Here is a 14881-nt window from a genome sequence, read left to right on the forward strand (position 1 = left end):
CACTTTAAAAGAGGGCGAAACAACATAATTTAAAGCTATTATAAGAAAAAAAAACAGGACGAGCAAACAGGAAACGGGACCTTTTGTCAAAGTCTTGCTAAATAAGTAATTGGGTTTTACACCCACATAGTTAATTCCGATTTGACCAGTAGCCTGAGTTTATGAGTCCTGCGGGAACACCATGATTCAATGTATTTTGTTCTGATATTTCGCCTATTAACAACAAGTAAAATGGTCCGGATGGAATTAAGGGGAATAATCTGCAACACCGTCTCCTGCACCTCACTCTCGAGTTAGGGTTGCCAATTTGCCAACTTTATACTGGCATTGGGGCATTTTAAAGTCCCGGTACAAATATTAGAAAAATCACCTATAGCTGGTATGTTCCGCCTTATCAGTACATACTTCAAACAGTAATTGTAAGAAGAAAACACCTTAAAATGTGTTCTACAGCTGCCTTAATGACTCTTGACACATAACTAAAGTAAACAAAGACAGAAAGGCCATGTTATAAATGAATACAGATTACTTCATATAAAGGTTCCACTTAAGAATCCTGCTTGGGCCTTCTGCAGAATCTTAAAACGTGAACATATGGCTGGTGTTATTATTTTAAATGGGAAAGCTGCCATCCACAGCCCAGCTGCAAAACTCAAGGACTCGATTTGGGCTCCCGCATACTGTGTATTAACGGCAAAAATGCATCGGGTCATATCGTGTCTCATGTACCTAGGTACTCCTGACTGGGCCCCAAGTGCGTTTGAAGTTTTAAAGGTCAAAAAATTGGTCCCTCCCTTTAGAGTGCCTCCACACTGCTCTATCGTATACCAAGTTGCTTCATAAAGTAGAATTGTAGCTCAAATTTATTCTCTTCATCTCTGTCATGAATAGTTATAAAGAAGATTTGTTTTTCCTGTTTAAAGTTTAAAGACTTCAGCTTATGGCATGAAATATGGCAAAGTAGTCCAAGAAAAATCTAAATGTGACTAAAACAATCTATTCAGTCTTTCAAACTGCCACTTTGTGAAAATCACAGTTAAGTCCAGAAGAAAGCCCCAAACCTCAAAAAAATATGAGGAAGGAAGTCCAAGACCTCCATAGTATGGAAGCTAAATGAGATATGACTTCCAGATTTGGTGGCTGGAAAATATTCTCAAATGGCTTGGCAGATGATTAACTTTGAACGTTTGGGGGCATAGGACCAAATCTTGAATATGTCTGTGCAAGTGAGAAGGACCACCACTCCAAATAAAATACTTTTTTTAATGTACTAAAACCATTATAGAAGTCTCTAAATTTTTACCAACACCTAAAATGGCTTTGCGAGTGGATACCGATTGCAAATCGGTATGTGATGCATCAGTCTTTTGCAACCAACATCTGGCCACAAAACATTGAAAACATTAGCAGCATCCAAGGTAAATGCCTTCGCAAAAGAGAGGATGCAACCTTCCCCTTAGTGAAGCTTAACTAAGTGGATCGGATTGCAACTCATGCTGAATCCTTTTTTTGCAAAACCGACCTAGTCATACATAGGTCGGCTCTTGCAAAAAAAAAAAACAAAACTATTCTGGTCACAAATTTGGACCAATATTTGCAACCAGAAAGTAAATACATCTAGAAATTGGAGGGGTTCTTCCCCAAGATTTTTTTTTTTTTAAATGGGATAAAATGGTGAATTTCCAGCACAATTTATATAATGACTAACTAAAAAGTAGCAGAACCCACCATAAAATATTTCAGAGAATTCCGGGTATGCCAAGCAAGACTGTCCTAATCTATAACCTCATCTTTTTTCGTAGATTCATCTTCACTGTGTATGTATCCTTCAATGTAACGTCAGCAATTACTTACCAACTAATCCCTTTCATAACTATTGTCTTTTTCTTAATCCCTTGACTCTCATCAGTTCACCACTGAATCCTCACTTATTTCTTAAATGCTGCCTCACACTTCCTTCGCAGTTACTTCTTTTTAACTCTTTTCTTTTCTCTTCCCTCACTGTCTACATAGCCCTTCATTGACTGTCTCTTCGCTGCTCTCGATTTTTCTCACCATTTGTCACCACCTTCTTTCCTTGTTTTTCTTGTGATTCCTCCCTTCGCAATTTACTTGCCACTTCCTTGATTGCCTCATCTGTTCCTTTGTTGTCTCCCTTTCTCTTCCTTGGCTGTTTCCTCATGCCTTCTCTGTCTCTTTTCTCCTCGTCTGATTGTCACCACACTTCTTTGTCTCTTTATCTGTTTATTAATCGGTGTCCTCACTTCTGTCTTGGTTGTCACAACATCTATTCCTTGATTATCTCCTCATCCACCCTTTGCTGTCTCGTAGCCCCTTCTGTAATTCTCTACTCAACCAGATCATTCCTTCACTGTCCCTTAACCCCTTCCATGATTTTCATATCAACGTGTCTTCTTTAGTTGTAACCTCAACTGTTTCTTGACTACCATTTAATGCCTCCCATGGTTACCACAATACACCTTTATAGATTGCTTCCAACTTACTTATTTTTTCAGTGTCTTTGGGAAAGGGAAGGCCTGAACAAGTGCAAAGTGGCACTTGTGTTAGTTAAATGCAAATGCTAGCCCAAAGATGCCTCTTAGGACCAGGAGCAAACCGTGCAAAACAAACCATACAAAGTAATTGTTCAGGTAATGGAAGCATGAACTTTCTGGAACTGCATAAAGGCAGCACAGAGAGACCAAATTCGAGAACACCCGGGACTATATTCATAGCCAGGACTCAACAGATTCCACAGGTGGGTGGCTTGTTCTTGGGCCTCTGGCTTCAGGACTTTAAGAGTCAGCAACATTTGGCTGCACATGAAGACTACTTTAATAGCTATTGTACTGGTGTTCGTGAGGCACAGAAACCTCTCCAGCTTCTGTTCAGCTGCTCTTTTCCTAGATAGTGAACAGACCTAGACTTATAATTGCCATAGTATGGGAGCAGGGAAGTCTTACTATCAACATATGTTTGGCTCTGAATGTACAATGATGCTCATGGCATGTCTGACAGAAAACTCTGGATTCAAGACATTTCATTTTTCCACATCGCTTATGAGGAAGAACAATTATTTGTGGACGCCCTCCTCAGTCTGTCAAAGTGACAGCGTCAGGGAAGGGTAGAAGCAAAAATGAGAATTTCTTTAGGAGATTTGAATTTGCTATGCAAAGACTCTGAAATTGCTCATGCAATTTCAGTGAGACTACCTGGTGGAGTTCTGGCCCCTTGTCTTAAGGAACATCTGGTGAGCTTGACCTTATTAGACCCTGCCAGTAGAGCAGCTCAATAATTTGTAGAGAATGGATATACTTTCCCTGCTAAACTAGTCATTTAGAGACAAGCCAGAGTAGGAGGTAATGGATGATGGCACTGTGGATAACAAGCTGATTAAATCCACTGGCTATATAGTGAGACACAAATTTTGCACTTGTTGTTTCCATATACATCTACAGACACTAATATGAAAGTGAGTGACATCTTCAGTTTTTAATAGCCATCATCAGTCTTTTCTTTTATTTCCAATAACCCAGAGCTGATACTGTACAAATGGTGATACTTCAAGGACAGCACTATCTCAAAACTCTAGCATGGGTCAAGGAAAGATCCTTGAGACTCAACAAGTAGCCTCCTTTTGGTCAGGATAGCCGGGAGAATTGTAGTGGCTTCCAAAAATGTGACTGCTGTAGACAGTTTGGATAAACAGCTGAAAATGTTAACGTGCTACTGCTGCATTAGCTTTTCACTCCAATATTTATGTAGCAGAGTCTCTTCTGAATTACTTCCAGAACTAATTATGATCTTCTCCTTGCCATAACGCATAATTAAATCAAATTTACATCACACTTTTTTTTTTCTCCAATGATCTCAAGGCTTCAGCTCTGACTTTTGATTTTGTCAGTACTGCTGGAAGACAGTACTGATTACACTTGTGGAAGAAATGGAAAATCAGCCTAAATGTCTATGCTTCTTACATCAACCTTCTTAGGACAGACACCACTTAGTTCTGTGACGGACACACTGGTTAGGCAGGCTTGGGGATAGCAAGTCAACAGTGTCCTTTGAACCACAATCTCCACTGGGTGCTCTAAGGTTCGAGTAGGAGCCCCAATTGTTTCCTAGGTTCTCTATTAGTCCCTGAAGACAAACCAAGGGAAGAGATCACAACATTCCAAAAAAGTCATGTCTGGTAGCCAGGTTCAACAGCCACCAACTGACTATGCCCAGATGAGTCTTCTGTGACTGCAAACAGAGACCGATGGAATGGGGTAGCTGAGGCAGGAGAGAAATAATATTCAAATTCTGCAAATAACAGGTTTGTTTTAGACAGCTAAGTCATAAAGATTTCATGAAAAAACACTTTTCCCTGATCAGGGATTCTAACTCTATTGTCGAAAAACTGATTAGCCCCATACGCTGGTTAAGGTTTCCTCAATCCTTTTTCTCTCAGAATGATGGCTTTCTTATTTATTTTTCTTTTCAAAAAGATGCCCAGTAACTTCTGTATGAAATTAAAACAATCAACTGCTTTGTGTGGAAGGCTCCAGTCTGGATGGAACTTTTGCAGGAAAAGGAAATTCCTGACAATCCTTCTCTGTCACTGAGTTTTAGTTTTCCTAGACCATATTATGATCTACCACTGACACCAAGGATTCCTTTAATCAGGATGACTTCGGATGTCAGGGGTGTAACACCCCTGCCTCCCCTTCAGTTCTCAACACGTTTCTAGGGAAAGGTGTTCTAGAACCCCAGGAGACAATCAAATTGAGGTCTCAGTTCCAGATCCTGCTCCAGCAATGGCATTCTCCTCCTCAGCAATGCCTGCAGCATCAACTAGCCTATGTTTTATATACTGGTCAAGACTATACTTAAAGAACACATTACCTTTGTAACAATATTTCTGCTGCATATTCTATCTACCTGAAGATTTCTCACCTGATGAATTCCCTCCAGGGGCCAGACTATATGCTGAAAAGTTGATACTACCATAAGGTACCAGCTCAAATGTGGAACCTCCTCATAAATGACATCATGGTGCCGTATTTGGAGCCGCTCCCGCACTCAGATGTCAGCTCTCATCCTTCCTTTTCATGGCATGAAAGGTGAAAGACAAGACTGATGAAACTGGCAGGGATGCAGTGCAAGAACGAAGTTGGAACGTTTCTAAATGGTTAAGATTTCTCCTTAGCACGGCGATGCAGTTGAGTCGTGAGGACTCTGCAGGTAGATAGAGCATCCACTAGCAATATCATTACTGAAGATAAGTAACTGATTCTTCTTAGGAATATTTCTACTTCAAGATTCCACACCTCATGAATCAATACACAAGCAGTACTCCCCATGAGAGGGATTGGGCTATAATATTCAATTAGGAATCTTTTCACATGGGCCCAAAGTATACATCCCTGCAAGCCCTGGTTTAACACAACAATGCATCACAAGAAACATAGCCTAACTATGTTTCAGTCTAACCCATGGGTGGCCGATGACACTCCTAGACGTCAAAGGAAGGCGCTTGTCCCAGTAAAAAGGGTCCAATGTATCCAAAAACACTGCCTTGTTTGTATTTTTCCTTATTTCTTAGAAAAACAATACATCAGGCCAAAAGTCAGTTCCTCGGCTGCCCTCCATTCCCCTCTCCTCCTAGAGACTCCTGTATCCAAATTCGACTGGTCAGCCAAGACATTGCCAAACACTTTAACTCCCAAAAAGATGTGGGCAGTGCAGCTGTACTGTTCCCTCTCAGGACACAGAAGCCAAAAGAGCTACAGAAGGGGAAGAAGCACACATCAGTGGCACCAACATACCAGGCAGAATGAAACAAATTGCAGATATAAAGACCAACCCACATAACTCTGAAACAAGTGAAACAGACATGAAGATCGGAAATACACAGACATTAAGTAGAACAGTAATATGGGTCCTAATCATGAACTATGGATCCTAATCATGAACCATGGTTCCCAATCATGAACCCATCAGATCGCAAGGACTAACCAAGGCCCCCCAGATGCCTGATAAATTGTGAAGATGTAATCACATATCAGCCTGTGTTGGTTGAAATATAATACACAGCGTATTAAAATTGGTATGCTTGTAAGACTATAGTGCCTCTTGGCCATCACACTTCACAAAACGCGCCCCGTAACTTCTATGCAGCATCTCAAAAGAGAGACAGGTTCAAACAAAGTGATGTCCATCCCTCTCTCTGCAGCATGATAGCCCAGGTAGTCTCAACCAAGCCCTATAATGACACATCAATATTTGAAGGTTTGTTTGAAGAACATATCCCTTCCAAATGAGAAGCATCATGAACGGAACGGTAAGGCAAGAACACAGTGAGAACATTAACATTTCAGTATGTCACACCCCCTTCCATTTCACTCATCACAAGTACAAAGCACATAATAGGAGAAGCCATGGGATCAAATTCATAGCTCCAACCAAGAGGAAAGTCTTCCAACGATCCCAATATACAACAGAGGGGACAGTGCAACCATGATGATCTGGTCATGAGAGGCAAGACAATCATCAGAGGGGTGGCTCACTGAAAGTATGGACCCAGCCTCCTCCGTGGGATGATCCCACAGGACAACGCGAGTACCCATAATGAAACGTGTGCAATAACAAACGATGTAAATCATCATACTGATGAGATTACATATCACATTACCTTTACCACTTCCACAGACACACCTTTGAATATACTATCATTTATTGGTTTCATTATTCTTGTTCGATCACATTTGCTCTTCTGTGTTATTAGTTAGTATAAACATTGTGAGGTCACAAGCATTGCATTTACGATGTGGGCTAAGTTTTGGATGGCTTTTGTGTGAGTTACAGATTGTTTATCCAAACATACCTTTAAAATAGGAGTGTTTTTTCAGTTTTAAATTGTAACCATAACTGCACTTTTTAACTGCATTTATAAGGTAAATTTCAGAAGGTTTTCTTTCAACATGTTGAGGTGTTATAACAAATACAACAAATTCACTTAAACTTTTGTTTTTGCAGTGATGTTTTGAGGGGTTTTTCTACCATGTACCACACCCACAAGTATTCTGTAGCCAACCCTCTGAGAGCAGCATACCTCTGGGCAGGCAATGTGCTCCATCCGCCAAGGGTGGCCAACACCTCAGCACAAGTCCTGCACCCAAGTGCAGTGGGGACTGGTCGCTGTGCCTGGACTTCAGCCATGCCCTGGCTCTCCTTATGTATCCAGCCCCCCTGCGCATGGGGTAGTTTGAGATCAATTTGGCAAACAATTCTGATTATGGTGAATCTTGATGATTACATCTTGTCACATCGTATCATCAACCCTGTGATAAGTTACTTTGATGCAGCAGGAGGAGCCTCTTTCATAAGAACCAGACCAAAATAGTTCAACAGATTGATCTCAAGCTTTTGAAAATACTGCAATTGGTGCAAAACACCACTGCCGGGCCTGTCACTAAACATATCTCTCATCTCTTCCCGATCACAAAAAGGATAAATTTCAACTCTTAGGTGTGGTAAACTGTGCAATCTATAATACCACTCCCTCTTTATGAAGGAAAAATTTCAGTTATAAACATCTCAAGTGAATCTGCTCTACTACAAACAACCTTCTATATGCTACACTCTGCTGGGGAGAGGGCTTTTTTAATTACTGCTGCAGGAGTGAAACAACCTCCCGCCAGAAATGCACTCTCTAACCTCCCTGCATGAAATCTCATAAAAAAACATAACAGGAGGGATTGTATCCATCAGAAATAACATCAAATTTCAGTAAGCTGTTGTTTTGTCAGATACTTGCTCCCACAGGTTTCTTAACTATCCTAGTCCCGCAGCAACAACAAAGGATGAGGGCTGAGGAACAAAACAAGAAACCCATCATAAAATGAAGGACTGTAACAACTCCCTAATAAATTGAGACTGTTCTTCTTCGGAAAAGAAACAACAGTGCTTCGCACAGGTAAGCACTGAAGATCAAGTTGCTTCCCAGCAAACTGTTTGAATTAGGCCCCTCTTAAGAAGGCTGAAGGTGTCAAGCCCCTAGTGGAGCGAGCATACAAACAGTCAGGAAGGAACCTGCTTCCTAGCCACCCCAAAGAGACAGCGAGCAAAGGGAGCTACCTGGAGACTGGTTTTCAGAGTCATCAGCTCGCTAAAGCTGTCAGCAAGCGGACAATCCACAATCTATCACTTGTTCATGAATATTGTTTCTTATGGATGTTACGGCTCCCCCTTAGACGAATAAATAGGGGTGAAATCACGCAGACAGAAGTTGGGAACCTTGCAACTGTAGTCACCTTAAGTATAAAAAATAAAATAAAGAAAGGCGGGTTAACTTTAAGAAACATGTTGATCTTAAATGATGACGAAAAATGGGGAGAATGAGATAAAACCTGTAACTCACTAACTTTCTTCATAGTAATAGCCTGCAAGAAAGCTATTTCTCGAGGTAAATATTTAAGAGTACAAAGGAATCCTCATTCGGAAATGCAATGACCAAATTCAAACACTATTCATGTGGGCGACACTAAATCGGAGGAAACTTGGGCACTCATTTAGGGTTCAGCAGACTGCTAATTTATGAGTCTGTGCCTTCCTGAACGTGCGGTCCACTTCGCCTATTTTGAAGTGGGAAAGTAACAGGCTTTTTGCCATCTCAGCGTCACCTGCCTCTGTAGTTGCAATACGTGACCCGGTGGTCCACCACTGGTCCCCCAGACCACAGTGACGGTTTGATTTTCTTCCCCAGGCCGTAACGTGAGCCACTGATGTCCAAAGCAAGGAAAACAAACAATGCCCCTAACACATAGGCAGAAAACACCAAACACGACAGGGCCATGCAGTTTCTGTACGGTTGAAAAAGTTCTGCTCTCGGAGTTTAGTTCGGTAAAACAATAAGAGTATATTACTAGTGGGGCCAAAAACATCGCTCAAAGTCAAACTTACAAGCTCCCTGCATATAGGCTTGTATTCTGGAGAGTGCTTTGCAGAATCTCTCCCTCTCTGCAAATGAAGAGCTTCCTATAAAGTAAATGGATCAGGAAGGGCAAAGACTGAGCTGAAAAGGGTCTTGGTCCTATGTTCTACAAGCCCACTTAGTAGCAAGCAGAATGACAAAACGTCGAAGCCAGTCTGGAGGGGGGGACGGTAGGGTTGGGTCCTTGTATATCCAGCAGTTTACAGCAACAATAAGTGTCAAGTTTTGTCTAGAGGCAGTGTTGACTCATCTAAGATAGCACAGAGGGCTAAAATGCTTTCTGCCAAGTATGTGTACCACTGCTATCATAAAATTGTACTGTATTTTATATGCTTAGCTCTGTTTGTTACTGCTTTTGTCACAGAGATCATTTTCTTACTGTGCAGTTCATAAGTTACAATTGTAATATAGCACAGTGAGCTATGAGCTGCTAAAGAGTTTTCTTTGAGCAGTACCCTTGCCGTCGTCAGGTGGCGTTGGTTGACTCCGCAGGCGTTGTAGTCGCTGTGATGACATCGGGAGTCGTACATAGACGCCGCCTCTGTGCAGTGACGTCATTTTCTTTTCACGACTTTCCACGCCTAAGCAAGGAGCCTTGAAGAACACTGAAAATGGTGCACCAGAGCTAAGGCCCTGAATGGGGAATCTCTGTCCCTAGAAATCAGTCCGCAAGCGGGGAGGATCGGTGGGTCGGTAAGGAATCTGCAACTAATAAATGTCTCTACCAGATAAATAGTTACCGAAGGTAAGTAACTTGTTCCTCTGATAGAGACTTCTAGTTGCAGATTCTTTAACTTAGATATCCAAGCAGTGCCATCCTCAGTGGTGGGCCGCAAACCAAGATCATACTTGAAAGTCCTGCAGGACTGAATGCCCACAGAAGCCATACCTGAGGATCTCACTGTCCAGGCAGTAATGGTTTGTAAATATGTGCAAGGATGCCCATGTTGCTGCCTGGCAGATATCCAGGACAGGAACTCTGTGTGCTAATGCTGTGGTAGAAGCAGTTGCTCTGGTGGAATGAGCGCGCAAGCCCTCAGAGGGTTGCTTTTTTGCCACAGCATAGCACACTTTGATAAAGAGAGGTACCCATCGTGAGATGGTATGCTTTTGCACTGCCCTCCCTTTCTTCGCACCCACATATAAAAAATAAAATAAATAAAAAGTTGATCGTCCACCCGGAAGTCTTTAGTACGATTGAGGTAGAAAAACCAACGTTCTTTTTGGATCCAGGCGGTGGAGCCTCTCGTCTTCATGAGAAGATGTGGAGGTGCGTAAAAAGTAGGCAAAGTGATGGACTGGCCTACATGAAAAGGCGTAACTACTTTGGGAAGGAATGAGGCCTTAGTGCGTAACACCACCTTGTCAAGGTGCACAGACAAAAATGGGAGTTTTGAACAAAGACCCTGACGCACGCTCACTCTGCAAGCAGAGGTGATGGCAAGAAGAAAAACAGTTTTGAAATTAAGGAGCCGTAAGAGTCAATTGAGTAACAGCTCAAAGGGAGCACACATCAAGTAAGGACAAGATTGAGGTCCCACTGAGGCTTGATAAACTGAGTGGGAGAAAACAAATGGGTGAGACCCTCAAGGAATTGCTCAACAATAGGAGACTTAAAAAGGGAAGGTTGATCAGGCAATCTAAGAAAAGCTGAGATAGCCGATAAGTAACCTTTAAGGGTGCCCAAAGCAGAGCCCAGCTGGGCTAAGGAAGGGATGAACAAGAGAACCTCAGACAGAGGAGCAGAGAGGGGATCAACAGACTTCTTGGTACACCATGCCACTAATGTATGCCAATGAAAGGCATAACCGTTTTGGTGGAGGGATGCCTGGCTGCCAAGATAACATCACAGACTTCAGGTGGAAGGTCAAATGCCGTCAACTGTCGCCGCTTAATCTCCACGCATGAAGGCGAAGACCGGACAGGATCGGGTGGAGAACCGTCCCCTGCAACAGAATATCCACCCAAAGGGGCAGTCTGACTGGAGGATCTGTGGCCATGCTTAGTAGCTCTTAATACAATACTCTCTGTGCCCAGTATAGAGCCACCAGGATTACTTAGGCCCGGTCATTCTTGATCTTCTTCAGAAGTGGTATAGGGGGAAAGCCATAAAGGAGGCCCGAGTTCCACTCAAGACGAAACGAGTTGTCGAGTGAGTGCCGCCTTGGAAACTCCAAAGCGCAAAACAGCTGACATTGCGTGTTCTCTTCAGAGGCGAATAGATATCACCAAGGCTCTCCCCACTGCTGAAAGAAACCTTGCACCACCTCTGAATGGAGACGCCATTGGTGATCAGCTATTCATAGTGCATAGACTGCTGAGCCAGTCTGTTTGGATGTTCAGAGAGCCTGTCAGATGTGGAACCACCAGGGTAATGCTCTGATGTGCCAGCCATGTCCAGCGGCGCAGAGACTCCTGACAAAGGGTCCAGGATCCCACTCTGCCCTGTTTGTTGCATTATCACATGGCAGTAGTGTTGTCTGTGAACACCTGCACCACTTTCCCTTTGAGAGGGCGAAGGAATGCTTTAAAATGCAAGCCTGACCACCCAGAGCTCTAAAAGACTGATGTGGAGTCCAGACTCCGCCGGAGACTAGAGGCATCTGAACTTCACCTCTCCCATGTGGCCACCCCATCCCAAGAGTGACGCGTTTGTCACTACTGTCAGATCTGGCTGGCGAAAGGAGAGGGATCTGCTGCTGACCCAATCCTGATTCAAAAGCCACCACTGCAGCAGGTCTTTTGCAGTCCCCTCTGAGATCTGGGCCATGTCGGAGAGAGTCCCCTGATGCTGTGCCCACTGGAACTTCAAATCTCACTGCAGAGCCCATAAATGTCATCTGGCACGCACCACTAGCAGAATGCAGGAGGCAATGAGGCCCAGCAGCCTCAAAGTCATTCTCACCCAAACCCAGGATTGAGGCTGAAATATCGAAATCATAGCCTGAATATGCTGGGCTTGGTTTTCGGGAGGATAGGCTCAAAACCGCACTATGTCCAGAACAGCTCCGATGAAAGGTAGCATCTGAGAGGGAGTCAGGTGTAACTTCAGGACGTTTATAGTTAGCCCCCGCGTGTGCAGGAGGTTCGCGGTAGTCTGGAGGTGGGAGATGACTTTCTGGGGCGTGTCAGTAGTCGAGGAAGGGGGAAGGCTGAAACCCCCAACCTGCGCAGATGAGCTGCAACCACCGCCATCACTTTTGTGAACACCTGAGGGGCGCTGGCAAGACCGAAGGGAAGCACTGTAAATTTAAAGTGCTTGTGACCTACCACGAATCGTAGGTAACGTCTGTGGGCAGGCAAGACGGGGATATGGAAATAAGCGTCCTGCAAGCCCAACGCTATCATCCAGTCTCCTGGGTCCAAGGCAAACAGGACCTGAGCATTTAGAACTTCTCCTTTTTGAGGAAGACATTGAGGGCCAGAAGGTCTAGGATAGGACGTAAGCCCTTGTCCTTTTTGGGCACCAGAAAGTAGCGTGGATAACAACCACAATTTACTTCTGGAGCAGGGACCCTCTCTAAGGCTCCCTTGGTCAAGAGAGCCTCTACTTCCTCATGGAGAAGTGCCAGATGATCCTCCAGTAAGCGGCCATAGGATGGAGGCATGGCCGGAGGGGCAGTCTTGAAGAGGAGGGAGTAGCTCCTTTGGACGATCTGCAAAACCCACCTGTCCATAGTGATGTATTCCTAGTTGGGCAGGTGATGGCAAATCTTTCCGCCAACTGGCCTGGGATGGGGAGGATGGACTAGGGAGGATGCAGCAGGGGGTGGACTGGGCAGACCTCTGGTTCCCTATCCCATGAGCCCGTGGGATTCCAAGTCCCCGGCAACGTGGGGGTGAACAGCATGGGTGGCACGGTGGCTGAAAAAGGGATGCGACAGAGAGCTCCAACTGTGGCCACGAAAAGGGGGAAAGGTAGACTGTTTGAGATGAGGGGCATTTGAAAGGCCAAGGGACCAAGCCGTAGCCCAGGAGTCCTTGAACGTCTCAAGCACTGAGTCCGTCTTGTCTCCAAAGAGACGGATGCCATCGAAGGGCATGTCGATAAGGGTCTGTTGGACATCCCCGAGAAACCAGATGTCCTCAACCTGGCGTGGCATCTCAAAGCCACCATCGGCGCAACCGATGTGTTCCCAGAGAGTCGGTCGTGCACAGCCCACATTGAACAGTGAACTTCGCTGCGTCTCTCCCTTCAGCAACTGCTTTGAAGACAATAGCCCGAGCCTCCTCCGGTATCTGCGGCAAGACATGCGCAACCGTATTCAACAAGGGAGTGAGTATAACGGCCCAAAAGGCATGTGGTGTTCACTGACCACAACGCCAGACTGGAGGAAGAAAACATCTTCTTTTTAAGTTGGTTCAGTCTGGCATTCATAAGGGTCCAGGGACCCCCTCCAGTCCTTCCCCGTATTCATACCCATAAGGAAAAGGGTCTGACTTCAACCTGGGGTGAATGGACCCCATTGAAGAAGAGTGCAGGGTCAGCTGGCACCACTCTGACTCAGTTGTCGGGGATTAAGATCAGGTCAATGTCAATCATGGGCACAACTGACATCGGGAGCGTTGATGGGCGAGTCGGTCCTGGGGAAGGTCTTGATGGTACGACCGGCGTTGGTACGGATCCAGTAGCGGATCCGGAGAGGCCCTCAGAGGCCGGGGCCAGAGCGTTGGTACGGATCCAGTAGCGGATCCGGGGAGGCCCTCAGGGGCTGGGGCCAGAGCCACCAGTGTGGAACCCAAAGGGCCCCCACCTGAACCCCCAGGGCCCGCCAGAGGGGGGGGGGGGTGTCAGACTGCCCAAAAAATAAGACGCCTGGCCTCATAGAATTCTTTTAATCAGGCAGGGGTCTCTCTGGCTCCCAGAAAGTCAGGGAAGTTTGGAGCAGACCCAAAAGTAGGCACCAGCCAAGCAATGGGGTGAAGTTGAAGGATGCCTAGACTTCTTCGACGACGACTTCTTACCCGAATGACCCGAAGCCTTGGAGGACGACGAGTGGTGGTGATTTCACGAGCAGTCTCAAGACCTTTCTCTTGAATGAGACCGGGAGCGATGCAGAGTCAAGCGCCTGTCTGCCATAAGCTTGAGGGAATGCTCCCTCAAGGCTTTTCGGGTGCATGGCCCGGCACTCAGAGCACAACTTTGGGTCTTGGTCACGCTCCAGACACCACAAACAGACCCGGTCTGACATCATGCAGTGACAGGCCTTGCAAGGCTTAAAACCGGTCTTCGGAGACATCCTTGACGCACCAAAAAAATCACCAAAAATTTGATAAGTGTCAAAATCAGTCAATAATTGACCAGGGTAGCTTTCCCCGGATCAGTGCGTGGCGTGGAAAGAAAAGAATTGAGCAAAGACGTCATCTGTGTACGACTCCTGACATCATCACGGCAACCACAACACCAACAACGCCTGCAGAGTCGACTGACAACTCCTGTCGACACGCAAGGGGTACTGCTCGAAGAAAAATACCTGGATCCAGTCTGATGCCTAGGGGAAATTCTAAGGTAAGGAATCTGCAACTAGAAGTCTCTATCAGATAAGGGTTTGTTTGGGTAGAAGAAATAAATTCTTATTAGTAAAGTCAACCATAATCACTGTTTTACGTTCAGAATCCTGAGTTTGTGCAGCTCCAGAGCAAGTACTCTTTAAAAAAAAAAAAAAAAAAAACATGTATGGATGACATGTGAATTCTACACCTTGTAATCCCCTGTAACATTTTCTATACACTGATTTACACACGCATTATTCATTGCTTCTATGTGTGTGATGTAAAGTGCTCCGAAGACCCACAACTGGTATGAGAGGAGCTGGAAAACAAATGAAATACATGTGAGAGGGGATATTGCGAAATGAGGGGCTCTGTTGAAGGGTGATTGTGAGGGAATCATTGAAGGGCCTC

General features: G+C 44.8%; 1 protein-coding gene across 2 annotated transcripts in view; it reads right to left on the reverse strand.

Annotated features, from left to right (window-relative positions):
* Positions 1–14881, reverse strand: part of ARHGAP26 (Rho GTPase activating protein 26) — a 1945875-nt gene that overhangs the window by 715875 nt on the left and 1215119 nt on the right. The window lies entirely within an intron of this gene.

Source organism: Pleurodeles waltl, chromosome 7, assembly GCF_031143425.1.
Source record: "Pleurodeles waltl isolate 20211129_DDA chromosome 7, aPleWal1.hap1.20221129, whole genome shotgun sequence".
Classification (NCBI taxonomy): Eukaryota; Metazoa; Chordata; class Amphibia; order Caudata; family Salamandridae; genus Pleurodeles; species Pleurodeles waltl.